Source organism: Neofelis nebulosa, chromosome 6 (genome assembly GCF_028018385.1).
Source record: "Neofelis nebulosa isolate mNeoNeb1 chromosome 6, mNeoNeb1.pri, whole genome shotgun sequence".
In the NCBI taxonomy this organism is placed as follows: Eukaryota; Metazoa; Chordata; class Mammalia; order Carnivora; family Felidae; genus Neofelis; species Neofelis nebulosa.
In genome coordinates this window covers 50,404,093-50,417,533 of record NC_080787.1, presented here as the reverse complement: position 1 = coordinate 50,417,533, position 13,441 = coordinate 50,404,093, and positions in this window count along the sequence as shown.

Sequence of the window (13,441 nt, the reverse complement as noted above, 5' to 3'; positions counted from 1 at the left end):
TTTTCTAAATGGGTCTAATTTTTTTCTGCTTTATCAGAGATTAAATGTAAATCAGGAAAGGCATCTGAGATACCCTGAAATTATCCTTTCCTAACTCTCATAAGCTTTATATCAAATGCATTAAGGAATCTACCTCCTTGTCCTTCGTAAATTTGCTCAGGTTTATGAAACATGAAAAGTGACAGATTGTTTATTAAATCATTTAATCACTAACACATCGCCTCTCTCAAATAGTGAGATATTACTACAGCTGTTAGGAAAGTTAATAAGCTCGTAACTAAGTGATTGAGAAGAGCTGTAATATACATCTGTAACTGTCTCATAATGCAAGGTAAATAAGCTAGAATTTATCTTCTAGCTTCCAGGAGACAGAAAGCTTCTCTTCCAGTTCCTCCAGATTTATTTCATGTAAATTTTGCTGTCCTTTGCCAGAAAATATAAATTTAGGGGGTGAGGCGGTTGAAGGCTTCAGAAGACTTTACTCTTGGATTCTGCCCCCAGAACAACTCCAAGCATGTTAAAAGTTAGCACTTCCAATTTAAGAGGAAGATGTGCACAAATTCACAATAATTTCATCTTTGTCTCTTTCCATCAGACATTCAGAGTCTTTTCCAATGCACATCTACGTTTTAGACGAGTGTGAGGGCATCTCGCATCCAACTTTCGATCGTTGGACTTAAACAGTTATAGTCTCACATTACTTACTTTATTTGGCTCAGGTCTAAACTCCTTTTTAAAATTTTCATACTTTTTTTTCTGGATCCTTTTTCTTACCTCCAACCTCCCGCTGAGGGTTCAGTCTCTCTTGTCTCTGCAATTTGTGCAGTGAACGCTTCTAGGAGTTGCCTAGACTCATGCATAGCTGTGCGATGAGCTTACTCACTCCCAATTACCAGCATGGGAGGCCCTGCTCAAAGTTAATTATCGTATTAGATTAACAATACTGCAGGACTGCAGTTCAACTGGGCAATATCAGAATGGAGCTGATTGTTTTCTCTTTTACATTTTTGTCACAAGGGTAACTATTGATCTCACTACCATTTAGGGGATTGCAAATGTATAATAGTCTTAGCATGGCCATTCATGGCAATGATACCTTTCCCAGAAATCGCATTTGTAAATTCTGGTTCAGAATAAGGAGTTCAACTACATTGTATGACTATAATACAGAAAAAAGAAGTCACTCTACCAACTTTTATTGAGCAGTTGCTTCATGCCAGGTGCTGTGCTGGTTCTGAACTGCTAGTACTTGGAGAATTACAAATTATTGATTTTGTGTGAGATTGTTAGTCCTTAAAGGAGTTCCCCAGAATCTTAGAATTGATCCCTTAGCAAGTAGGAGTGCTGGCCTTGGCTTAGCCATATTTCTGAAATCTTAACCATCCAAAGGGCTTTTGAATTTTTATGTTTGCTTTGATATTTAATGTAGTTAACTTAAAGTATATATTAAGTTATTCCTCTAAATATTTAATACTCTTATATAGTTAAAAAACTAATGTCTTATGAAGATAAATCTCTTAAGAATTTAAACACTGCAAACTTAACTAGTCAAATTCTTCTAACTTAACTAGTTAGAATTAAGTTAATTGCAAACTTCACTAGTCTAAATTGAGTAGCATTGAGTCCCACACGCCTACTTCTCCTAAGTGCCTTTAGCAACATAAACTCAGATAAAACAAACAAAAATCATGACAATAGTCACAAAATTTGTTTTCCTACATATGCTTAATTTTACAAAACACTAATACTAAATTCAATTGATTCCTCATACTGTGTAAATTTATTTTGTGCCAACTTCGAGTAACAGAATCATTTATATTTGTGATTTCAAAAGAAATTGATTCAAAAGAAAAAAGAACATTGCTTTGCATTAGTCAAGGTTGCAGTATCTGGACTGGGTCACTGAGTGCTGTATTGGCCTCCTAGTCGTCGTAACAGTTCACTGGTTATGTCGATGGGATTATTTGATCTATGCTTTGTAACTTGGAACTATTGCCACCTTCTTCATTCCTGCTTATCCATCTAACTACTCTTAGTCCCAATATATTTCATTTGAGTTTTCTATGGCTGCTTATGTCTTACTGGAATTTTATTAGTGATTTGAGAAATTTTGTAGATAACATGAGAAGGTGCAAGTAGTTTTTATTTTTGTTTGCTTAGAGGAACTTCTCACTTAAAACAAATATATATATGTATGTGTGTGTGTGTGTGTGTGTGTGTGTGTGTATTTAATAATTGTAATTTTACATGGAATTGTAAGAAATAATAGGCACTTTACCCAGCTTCCTGCAATGGTAATATCTTGCAAAGTTATAGTCGAACATCACAACCAGGATATTACATTGATACAGTTAAGATACAGAACATTTCCATCATAAGGATCTCTTAGGTTGCCCTTTTGTAAACATATCTACTTCCCTCTTGCTCCCACCCTGTTCTTTAACCCTGTCAACAACTAATCTGTTCTCTATTTCTATAATTTTATCATATCAAAAATGTTAATGGGTGAAGATGCTCAAAAGGTATAAGCTTCCAGTTAGAAGATAAATAAATCTTGGGGATGTAATGTCCTACATGGTGGCTATAGTTAACGATACTGTAGTGCACACTTTAATTTTTTTTTTTTTTTCAACGTTTTTTATTTATTTTTGGGACAGAGAGAGACAGAGCATGAACGGGGGAGGGGCAGAGAGAGGGAGACACAGAATTGGAAACAGGCTCCAGGCTCCGAGCTGTCAGCACAGAGCCCGACGCGGGGCTCGAACTCACGGACCGCGAGATCGTGACCTGGCTGAAGTCGGCCGCTTAACCGACTGCGCCACCCAGGCGCCCCTGTAGTGCACACTTTAAAGTGGCTAAGAGAGTACATCTTACGTGTTCCCACCACAAAAAACAAATGGTAATTCTATGAGGTGATGGAGATGTTAATTAATGCTATTATGTTAATCATTTCTCAATATATTGAGTATATCAAACCAACCTATTGTACACTTTATGACAATCGTATCTTAATAAAGTTGGAAAAAAGACATTTTTGCAAAAGAATAGTTTTCCTATTTATAACATTTATTCATAATAACAAATCACTCTTCAATATATATTTGAATAAAAAGAGAATTTTCATTACCAATTTAGTGAGATAAAATGCATAACAAAAAACCCATCGGAAAAGACAATCGTCTGTAATATTTCCTCCTTTATTTAAAGTGTTACTGTATTTAAAATTATAGGAACTGAATACTCAAGGTCAAATCAATGTCTTCAAAGAAGTGGCTTTTCAAACAATGCTGAATTGTCTTATATTTATTATGATTAAGACAAAGAGTATGATGGTTGCCATCAAGCAAACAGAACTCACCATTCCACATTTTCTGATAGTTAAGCAAAAGATCTATTACCTGCCTGAATGTCCTGAACGATGAATGGAATGGAATGATCACTGAACTGACATCAGAACAGCTAGGCTCTGTCAATAACAATAACAAGCCATAAGTATGACCTTGGACAAATCACTTTACTAATGTGTTCATTGGTGGGAAAACTGGATCAGATGACCTCTAAATACCTGCCAATTCAAGCAGAGTTTGTGGTTAATTTTTTTTTTACATTATTATCGCTATTTTTTAAAAAATGTTAATTTATCACTCATCCAAATTCAGAAAAGTAAACTGTTAAATTAATTTAGTTTAGGGGCACCTGGGTGTCTCAGTGGGTTAAACATCCAACTGGGTTCAGGTCATGATCTCCTGGCTCTGGGGTTCAAGCCCCATGTTGGGCTTTGTGTTGACAGCTCAGAGCCTGGAGCCTGCTTTGGATTCTGTGTCTCCCTCTCTCTCCACCCCTCCCCTGCTTGCACTCTGTCAAAAATAAACAAACATTAAAAAATTTTTTTTAAATTTAATTTAGTTTAGGGGCACCTGGGTGGCTCAGTCGGTTGAGTGGCCGACTTCGGCTCAGGTCATGATCTTGCAGTCTGTGAGTTCGAGCCCTGCATCAGGCTCTGTGCTGATAGCTCAGAGCCTGGAGCCTGCTTTCGATTCTGTGTCTCCCTCTCTCTCTGCCCCTCCCCTGCTCATGCTCTGTCTCTCTCTCTGTCAAAAATAAATAAACATTAAAAAAATTAAAAAAAAATAAATTTAATTTAGTTTAAAAAAAATCAATGTGAGAAGATATGAAGAAAGAATGCTGTCTGTAGACAGCAGAACAATTATTTGAAGTGGATATCTAGATGTGAGGACCTCCAGGGTCTTCTCTGATACAGTCCAGTGAAAAATGAGCAATCATAGGATTTACCCAGTATATAGTTCACCCTTGAACAACACATATTTGAACATGAGTCCACTTATATGCAGACTTTTTTTCCAATAGATATACTGGAAAACTTTTTGGAGATTTGTGACAACTTGAAAAAAAAACCTTGCAGAGGAGCTGCATAGCCTAGAAATAGTGAAAAAAATTAAGAAAACAATTAGGTATTCTTACAAGAATATACCATTACATACAAAATATGTGTTAACTGACTGTTTATATTATTGGTAAGACTTCTGGTCAACAGTAGGCTACCTGTAGTTGAGTCCGAGGAGTCAAAAAGTTATGGCATGACTAACTCCCGTGTTTTTCAAGGGCCAACCATACTGATGAGGTTCGGGGCAGATGGCCCTAAAATGTGCCACTTTGACATGTGGATTACTTTGAGCTGAAGTCAACCAAGGCCCAAAAGACTCAGGAAGAACTTTTACCTCACTCCTTCAAGGCCTAAAAAGATTTAAGTAGAGGGCTTGGTCCAGGAAGAAACTATCACTAGAGATAATTACAAAGTTTATAGGCTAGGTGTTGTAAACCAGGGCTCCACAAGGCCAAGAGATCTAATTCTTTTGTATGTCCCACTGTCTTTCCATGGCATGGTAAACATTTGTTTACCAAACATTTGCTTTTCCCATCATCCTATGAATTTTCTTTCCCCTCTTTGAAGTCTCAGACCTCTACCTCAGGATGATGGCATATAAGCCTCAATTGCTTGACTGTCTATGGGACCCAGAGTGTTATGGGGCTCTCATATGTCTGTAATTAAATTTGTTTTTCTCTTAAAAAGATTTTTTTAATGTTTACTTTTGAAAGAAAGAGAGAGAGAGAGTGCAAGCAGGGAGGGGCAGAGAGAGAGGGAGACACAGAATCTGAAGCAGGCTACAGGCTCCAAGCTGTCAGCACAGAGCCTGATGCAGGGCACAAACTCATAAACTGTGAGATCGTGACCTGATCCAAAGTCAGATGCTTAACAACTGAGCTGCCCAGGTGCCCCTGTTTTTCTCTTTTAATTTGTTTTAGGTCAATTTAAACGACAGACTTTTTTTAAGGTCAATTTAAACTATAGCCAAAGTATCCAGAAATGTAGAGTAAAATTTTTTCCCCTGCTACAATACTAATAGATAGTCATACATTTCTTCTGGAATGTGAGTTATCCTGGTGACCAGGGCAAGTTGATCTTTACATCTTCCCTGTTTGGTACACTGTCAGGTTCATAATAAGCACTCAGTAAATTTATCCTGACAAATGAAATAGTACAAGAGGTAGTTGAGCTGTTCGTGGAATTACACATTGTGAGTACTAAAAAAGGCCTCATCCATCATGCAGCTATTTATTTATGTTATCTAAAATTCTCAACGTTGGCTGCTAAATAGCAAAAGCTGAAGAGATTTTTAAAACATATGATGCCTACAATCCATACCCACATTTTCTGATATTATTGATTTGGAGTGGGTCCCAGCATAGTGTTTTGTAAAAGCTTTCCAGGTGATTCAGCTAGGGCGGAAAAATGAGATCTTGCCTATTTTCGTCACTTTTCCAAGAGCCAGTCACAGAGATTTGAGGTAATCAGTATGTGCATGCCCGTGTCAGCACAGCGGGAACCTGTTCTCCTGACAAGTGAAGCAGTCTTCACATAACCGTGGGTGGTTTCCAGAGGAGTTGCTTTTGCCCACAAAAGGTAATTGACCTACACGAAAACAGAATAAACCATTAAAAGTTGATTCAAACATTTTTTTTTAATTGTAGAAAACGAGTATGAATTCCTTTTAAGCATTTGAATGATTTATACCTGTCACTCATTCCATTGTGGGTTATTTTTTATCCAAAGCAAGATTTCCTGATGGTAATTAACATAGTAGGTAATATAGACAGAAAATTTTCGGTTTGACTCCGACCTCCACAATTACTGTTTGTACTTGGCCATGTTGCTCAAGTCCTTTAAAGTTAAATTTCCTCACCCTTAAAAGGGAAATAATAACATTTCTTCCACAGAGTTATTCTAAGGGTTTAATGAGATCATATATTTTAGAGAAACCTGGATACAATCCTTAATAAAGAGAAAGCATTCTCTAAGCGGTACTTTTATTGTATTTTTATGCTGTTCCTTGAACCAAAAAAAGAGAAATTATTTGAAGAGATTTTTGTTAAAATTCAGATGTTGATGTCAATACATAGTTTTTTGTTTTTGTTTTTGTTTTTCCAATATTCAACCTACCTCTGTTACTTCCCTGTTTGTTTAATCATTGCAGGGAAGTAAATCCCTGAGATTTCCCTTGATGAGGAAATAATCAGTTTATTTGTATCTACTGAGAAAGCTCTGAATTTAGTAAGGGTAAATGTTGAGTCAACACTGAAGCTTTTTTTTTTTTTCCCACCCAAAGAAATCCAACCTACACAGCTCTCAGCAAACTTACCCCAGACCTAAGAGAGAGTCTGGTGCTCCCAGCAATGGCTATTTTCACACTCACCACCACTGGGTTGCTGCTTCTGTCCCACTGAATGTCATGGGGAAGGAAACAATGGCATCAAGCTAGCATGTCGCCCGTGGAGCCAGGTCTGCAACAGTGTATTGTTGCCACCTCCATCACCAGATAGTCCTATGAACACCACACCTTCGCACTGCCTGTAGCCACCCAGGCAAAGGAGAACAACTCCTTGTGGAGGCAATGCTCTAGGTCCCAGAGGAATGGGTGAGCGGAGTGAGAGGTGAGGCTCCCCTACCTACCTCAAAGCAGGATATTATGCAAAAAGGCCCTTGCCTTCCTCTAGCCTCATTAAACAAACAACAAACAAACAACAATTGGAAAAAAATTTTGAAAGAATTTAAGAGGTGAGTTAGTGATAAACCATTTTTCCTACAGAAATTAAAAAAAAAAAGAGAACAATATGAAAGGGGAGGAATTACATGAAAGTGTATATATAAATTCCCAACCAACTTTAAGGATAAATAAAGATAAAAAATGAGGCTTAATTCTTCCTGCTAAGAATAAAGGAAGAGATGTTCCTTCTCTCTTTTCTTAGAATATTTTCTTTTGTAAATTTGTAATTGTAAAATTTTTCTCTGTCCCTTTGAGTTATATGTACATCTTTTTTGTGAAAAAAAAATTTTTAGTGTTTCTTTATTTTTGAGACAGAGAGAGACAGAGTGCAAATGGGGTAGGAGCAGAGAGAGAGGGAGACACAGAGTCTGAAGCAGGTTCCAGGCTCTGAGCTGCCAGCACTGAGCCCAACGTGGAGCTTGAACCCATGAACCATGAGATCATGACCTGAGCCAAAGTTGGATGCTTACCCAACTGAGCCACCCAGGCATCCCATTGTACATCTTTGTTTTTAAAATGTTGCAAGTTTTACAACTCAGAAATGTGTTGTTCAGGGAGCTGAGTGTCATCTCTTTAAAATATAGGCATCTAGGGAGAGCACTCTCTCCCTTGTCTGTGAAAGGGTAGGATTCTAACTTTTCAGGCATCTTGCTCTTCCCTTTGCACTCAATATTCTTGTCTCACTGACCTAGAGCCAATGGTATTTTTAATAACGTAGCTTTGGACACGGTGTCTTAGTACTTACATTATAGACTCACCTCAGCTTATACTTGTGGTCAACTAAATTTTTTAAGCAATTTTTTTCCACAAGAATTTTGCCAAACCAGACATTATCCATTCTGAATTAAGAAAACTGATTTTCTTTTTGCAGCCATGTGAAAACCTATTTAACTCCCTGCAATTGGGCTTATTATTCCAGTATATTGAGTGTTTTGAGGTTTTATTTTATTCCCTAATGGGTTGATCATTCCTCCTGCCTCTGTGCTACTCGGTGTTTATGTAGTGAGCATAACTTATACTCATTATATATGTGTGTGTGTGTGTGTGTGTATACACACACACACATATATATGTAATTTTTTGTGTGTGTCTGAGAGAGAGAGAGAGAGAATGTGAGCAACGGAGGGGGATAAGGAGAGGGAAAAAGAATCTTAAGCAGGCTCCATTCCCAGTGTGGAACCTCACTCGGGGCTCAGTCTCACAACCATGAGATCATGACCTGAGCCAAAATCAAGATTTGGACACTTAACCGACTGAGCTACACAGGTGCCTCTATACTCACTATACTTGGATAAGGACATTGAACAAGATCAGAAACAACATTTTTTAGCCTGTGACATGAAGTCTTCTGCTAGGTAGGGACACTTTTTCTTAAATATATATATCTTGGGGAACAGTGGTACCACCAGCTGTAAACCTAATTCACTATATTATTTTTCAGCTGATACTCAACTTCTACTCTTCAAAAGTTAAGAAACCTGTCCTTTTCTAACATTTTTTTAAAGAGAAGACCCTATTGCCTATTTTTTTCCTGTACCAATAGGAAGCAGATAAGCTAGAACTAATTTATTCTTGGTGAAATCTTATTATTACTTAATGATTATTATCTTTTGCGTTTTTAGCTGTCTTTTAAAATGCATTCTAGCATATTTCATGAAAAGAAGTCACGCTTATCTAACTACATTTATTCCCCACCCCCCATGAAAACTGGAATATTTAATACCTTAAACTTCTACTTACACTATTTGTTATTCTTCGGAGACTCTGAATGTCTGCCAATGGTTGTTTGGTATCTGTAAGTTATTTTAGTATCTTGAGGAACTGGATGTTTAGCTTCACGTCTCAGGATTTTTGTCTGTTTCATTCTCTATCCACCACCTCCCACCCCCTGGCTGGCGTCTAGGACAGAGCTTGGCACCAAGTAGGTGCTCAGATGATATGGGAGTTTAAACAGTGAAAAGACGGTGGACTTTGGCATCATGTAGATCCAGGTTCAGACTTGAATTCTTGTCAGTTACCAACACAGTGGATTTTTTAAAAGTGGTTTAAACCTTTGTTTCTGTTTATACAGGCACCTATTACGCTATTAAGATGTTGTTCCTGGGGCGCCTGGGTGGCGCAGTCGGTTAAGCGTCCGACTTCAGCCAGGTCACGATCTCGCGGTCCGTGAGTTCGAGCCCCGCGTCAGGCTCTGGGCTGATGGCTCGGAGCCTGGAGCCTGTTTCCGATTCTGGGTCTCCCTCTCTCTCTGCCCCTCCCCCGTTCATGCTCTGTCTCTCTCTGTCCCAAAAATAAATAAAACGCGTTGAAAAAAAAATTAAAAAAAAAAAAAAAAAAGATGTTGTTCCTGCTCTCTGGCATTGTATGTTATTGCGGATTGTAGTAGATAGGGGGAAGCATTGCTCAGATCCCTCTTCAGGGAAGACCTCCGTGCCCAGCTATTAGGAACATGAGAGCCTCAGCTGTTAACATCTGGTCTGCTTTAGCTTCCAGGCCATGGTTACACTCTTCTTGGGGCAGCCTCTGGCTAATGATGAGCAAGAAGGTGGTGAGAAGGCCATTACTCTCAATGCAGGACTTCTCTAACAAGCTATCTTTGCTTCAGAGCTCTGGCTGGGCTGAAGGGAGACTTTGTCTAGTGTGCATTACAGTCTGATGGCTCTTCCAGCCAGGAAATTTCTTTCTTCCTTTCTGCCCTTGAGTAACTCATACTCTTTAAGCTCGCAGATCAAGCACCACAGCTTTAGGACAATCTTCCTGATTAGGCCTGATTTCCCTATTAAAAACTCCCATAGCACTTTATCTTAGATGAACCTAATTTTTTCAACTATTTGATTCATATGTGTTTCCTACATTAGCCTGAAAGTGCCATTGTGTTTATTTTTGCTTGCTATTGTATTGCTTTGGCCTGGCACAATGGGTGGTAGTTATTAAAATAATCAATAAACATTGGGGGAATTGAGGAAGTAGTATGTAGAGATTATAAGGAGTTTGACCTTCATACACCAACTAGTCATTTAAGTTTTGGTGTTTAGAATGAAATATTTCAACATATTTAGGACTATAGCTTTGACGGTAATACAAAAGATTATACAGAGGGTTGAGGTGATGAAGATAAAGAATTTAGAGAGAACATTAATAAGAATGAAGGAAAGGGAATAGAAACATAAGAAATTGGAGAGGAAGATACATTGGAGCTTAGTGAGTGTTGAATGTGAGAGGCTAACAAAGTGTTTTATTACTAGAAAAATGATAAATTAGTCAAGTTACTGTGAGTGAAGATTTCTCCTTGATGAGCTTTAACCACCTACTGGGTTTTTATTTACCCTGGTACCCTCTGTTGTGCTGAAAATAGCCAGAGAACCAGGGCAATTTAACACTTGTCCTTTTGCTCAAGGCTACATCTAGTAACTTAATTATTTCTTCCGTGCAGGGTAGAAATAGTTCAATTTATTTGCTTAGTGATTTTAATGAAAAACAGGTCATCTTAAGGAGATCTTATTCTACTCTTGCAAAAGTTAAAAACAGAGCAGGCAGTAAGTTTTCTGTTATACTCTACACTGATTTACTTGTATTTTCAACATGGAACTTATTTCTTTGAAGAAATACACAGTGCTTAACCTCTTGAAAAAGAGTGATCATTATAAGGTATTCCTGGGACTAATTACTGCTCTATGCACTAAAAGGTCAGCTCACACTTGCTGCCCATGGGCTTGCCTTTTCCCCCCACTCTAAACTTGATAAATTCTCCTTTCCATAAAAGCATAGAGAGAGGAAAGTGTACTGTGACCTTGTTAAGAGAAAAAGCCATGTTTGATTTTTCTTTGTAGCCATAAGTACCTGAAAAGTATTAGTAAGTGTTCAAAGAAGGCAGGAAGGAAATAAGATCCAGCATAAAAAAATTATATAAGGAAATGTAAAGAAGATATCATGAATGGAAAAGAAGAAGAAAATAAACTGGAGATGAAATGCTCTGGATGAAATGTTTGTTTAAAGAGAAATTGTAAAAGAGAAAAGGGAAGAATGGAATGACAGGAGGGAAGGAAGAAAGTGGAGTCAAGAAAGATGAGTGAGGAGGACGCAGGAAGCCTGGGTCATATTTAAGTATTTGTTTGAGTGACCCTAACATTGAAATCTACTGGGCTTCTATATGACCAATAGTCATCTCTAGGGGCACCAAGTGCAATTAGCAGCTAATATAGGAATTGATATCTACTTATACTACTTAAAAATATAAACATTGCTAAGCTATGGGTACTGACTAGCTCTCTACCCCTTATCTGCAGAGGATACACTCCAAGACCCCCCCAGTGAATGTCTGAAAACATGGGTATTACTGATGCCAGAAGGCTAGGTCCGATGACCCAGCTGGGGTCCCGCAGGACCAGTCAAGAAGGTCCTTGGCTTCATGCAGAGTAGAAATCAAAATGAGACAGCAGAAAGTGAGAGCAGGGTTTACTGAAGATATAGTGAAAGCAGGTACAGATGGAGCATCCGGGAGACGCAGAGAGAAAATGGAGGATGAGTCTTTTCTTCGCTTGGGGTTTGGGGTTTTTATTGACAATTGTGGTCAAACTAAAGGACATAATTTTTAGGCATGATTTACCTAGACATGTGCCATATAAATTAGCAAAAAGCAGAAACTCCACTAAGGCTCTTAAAAAAATTATTTAAATTCTACTCACCATATAGTGTAACATCGGTTCAGGTGTAGAATTTAGTTATTCATCACTTACATAAAATACCCAGTGCTCATCGTAACAAGTACCCTTTTCAACACCTATCACCAATTTAGTCCAACCCATGCACCTCCCTTGTAGCAACCCTCAGTTTGTTCTCTATAGGTAAGAGAACTCCCTCTCTTTTTTCCACCAAGGCTCTTAAATAGGGACTTCCCTATTTTTTGCCGCCCTTTTTTCTACTAAGGCTCTTAAATAGGGACTTTAATAAGATACTTCCCTCAGGTATAAATTAAAGGATACAAAGAAACGGAGTTAAAAATAATGACAGAAAAAGTGTTTGCTAAAACTGAGACAGAGAAAGAACAACACTGAAAAATGGGAATATCCATTTTGTTAATTTTGAATAGAAGGTGGTTTGGGCACTGAGTAAGCACCTTTTTTATCCCCTGCCTTTTCAAACATTTGTGTAATTTACCAAATATGAAATCAGGAAGACACTGAAAAAGTGATGCAGATTTACCACTGCTTTGCTAGAGAAACCAATGAAACAGCATTATTATATATCACCATGGTTTCTTATCATAGAGGGCCAAATAAAAATGAGAAATGTATATTTTCCAATTAAGTGTCATCTTCTCTGATGGCTATTTTATATTTCACAGGCAGAATTGTGATAGATAAAAAAATGGAAATTCTTATAAATTAGTTGTTTATCAACTGGCTAAAGTATTTTTGGAGAACAGTGACAACTGGTTTTGTTCTGATTGCGTCTATAAAATAGCTTAGGAAAGAGAACTGAAGAAACACAATAGGACCCAACTGTTTTGTTGTTGTGTTTATAGCTTTTTATTATTTTAAAATTCTGTTTTCTACGTCTTCAAAGTTTAATTTACATACAATAAAACTCACCTGTCTTAGTTGTCCAGTTCAGTGAGTTTGAGGAATGTAAACAGCCATGAAACCATAGTATCAAGACACCCAACATTTCCATCAACCTAAAAGTTTCCATTCTGGGGTCAAGACTTTTGAGAGAAGATTATGATTTTATATTTGCTAAGTAAGCAAACATTTGAAAAAGTGGTTTCACGAAAGTGCTTTTCAGAGCCCAAGGTACTTTTTATACAAAATTCCTAAATATTTTAGCAAAACCGAGTGCAAGGTGGGTCTGAGTCTATAGTGTCAGCAGCACTTTAGAGACACATATAGACTAAATGAATGTCAACAGTGTCACCACTCTGTTGGTATAAAATAAGATCCAGTCCCTGTAAAAGCAAATACTAAACATTACAGTAAATTGTACACACTATGAGGTAGTATCATCCTTGCATTCCAAAGGATCAAACGTGTCAAAACAAAATTGCTCTGGACGTAGTTCAGCAGTTAAGGAAGACTTTACTCAATTTGAGCTTAATGCTACAGAAACAAATAGCAAGGTTGGAGAGTTTCAGAGCTGGAGGAGGGGGTGCCACAGGACATCTGCATTTGCTGATTGGCCTTACTGAAAGGGAAAGTAAATTTTCTCTTATCTTCATGACAGAGGTAGGTTTTTTTTTTTTTTAAAGATTTTGTTTATTTATTTTTTAAAGTAATCTCTACACCCACCATGGGGCTCAAACTCATAACCCCAAGATCAAG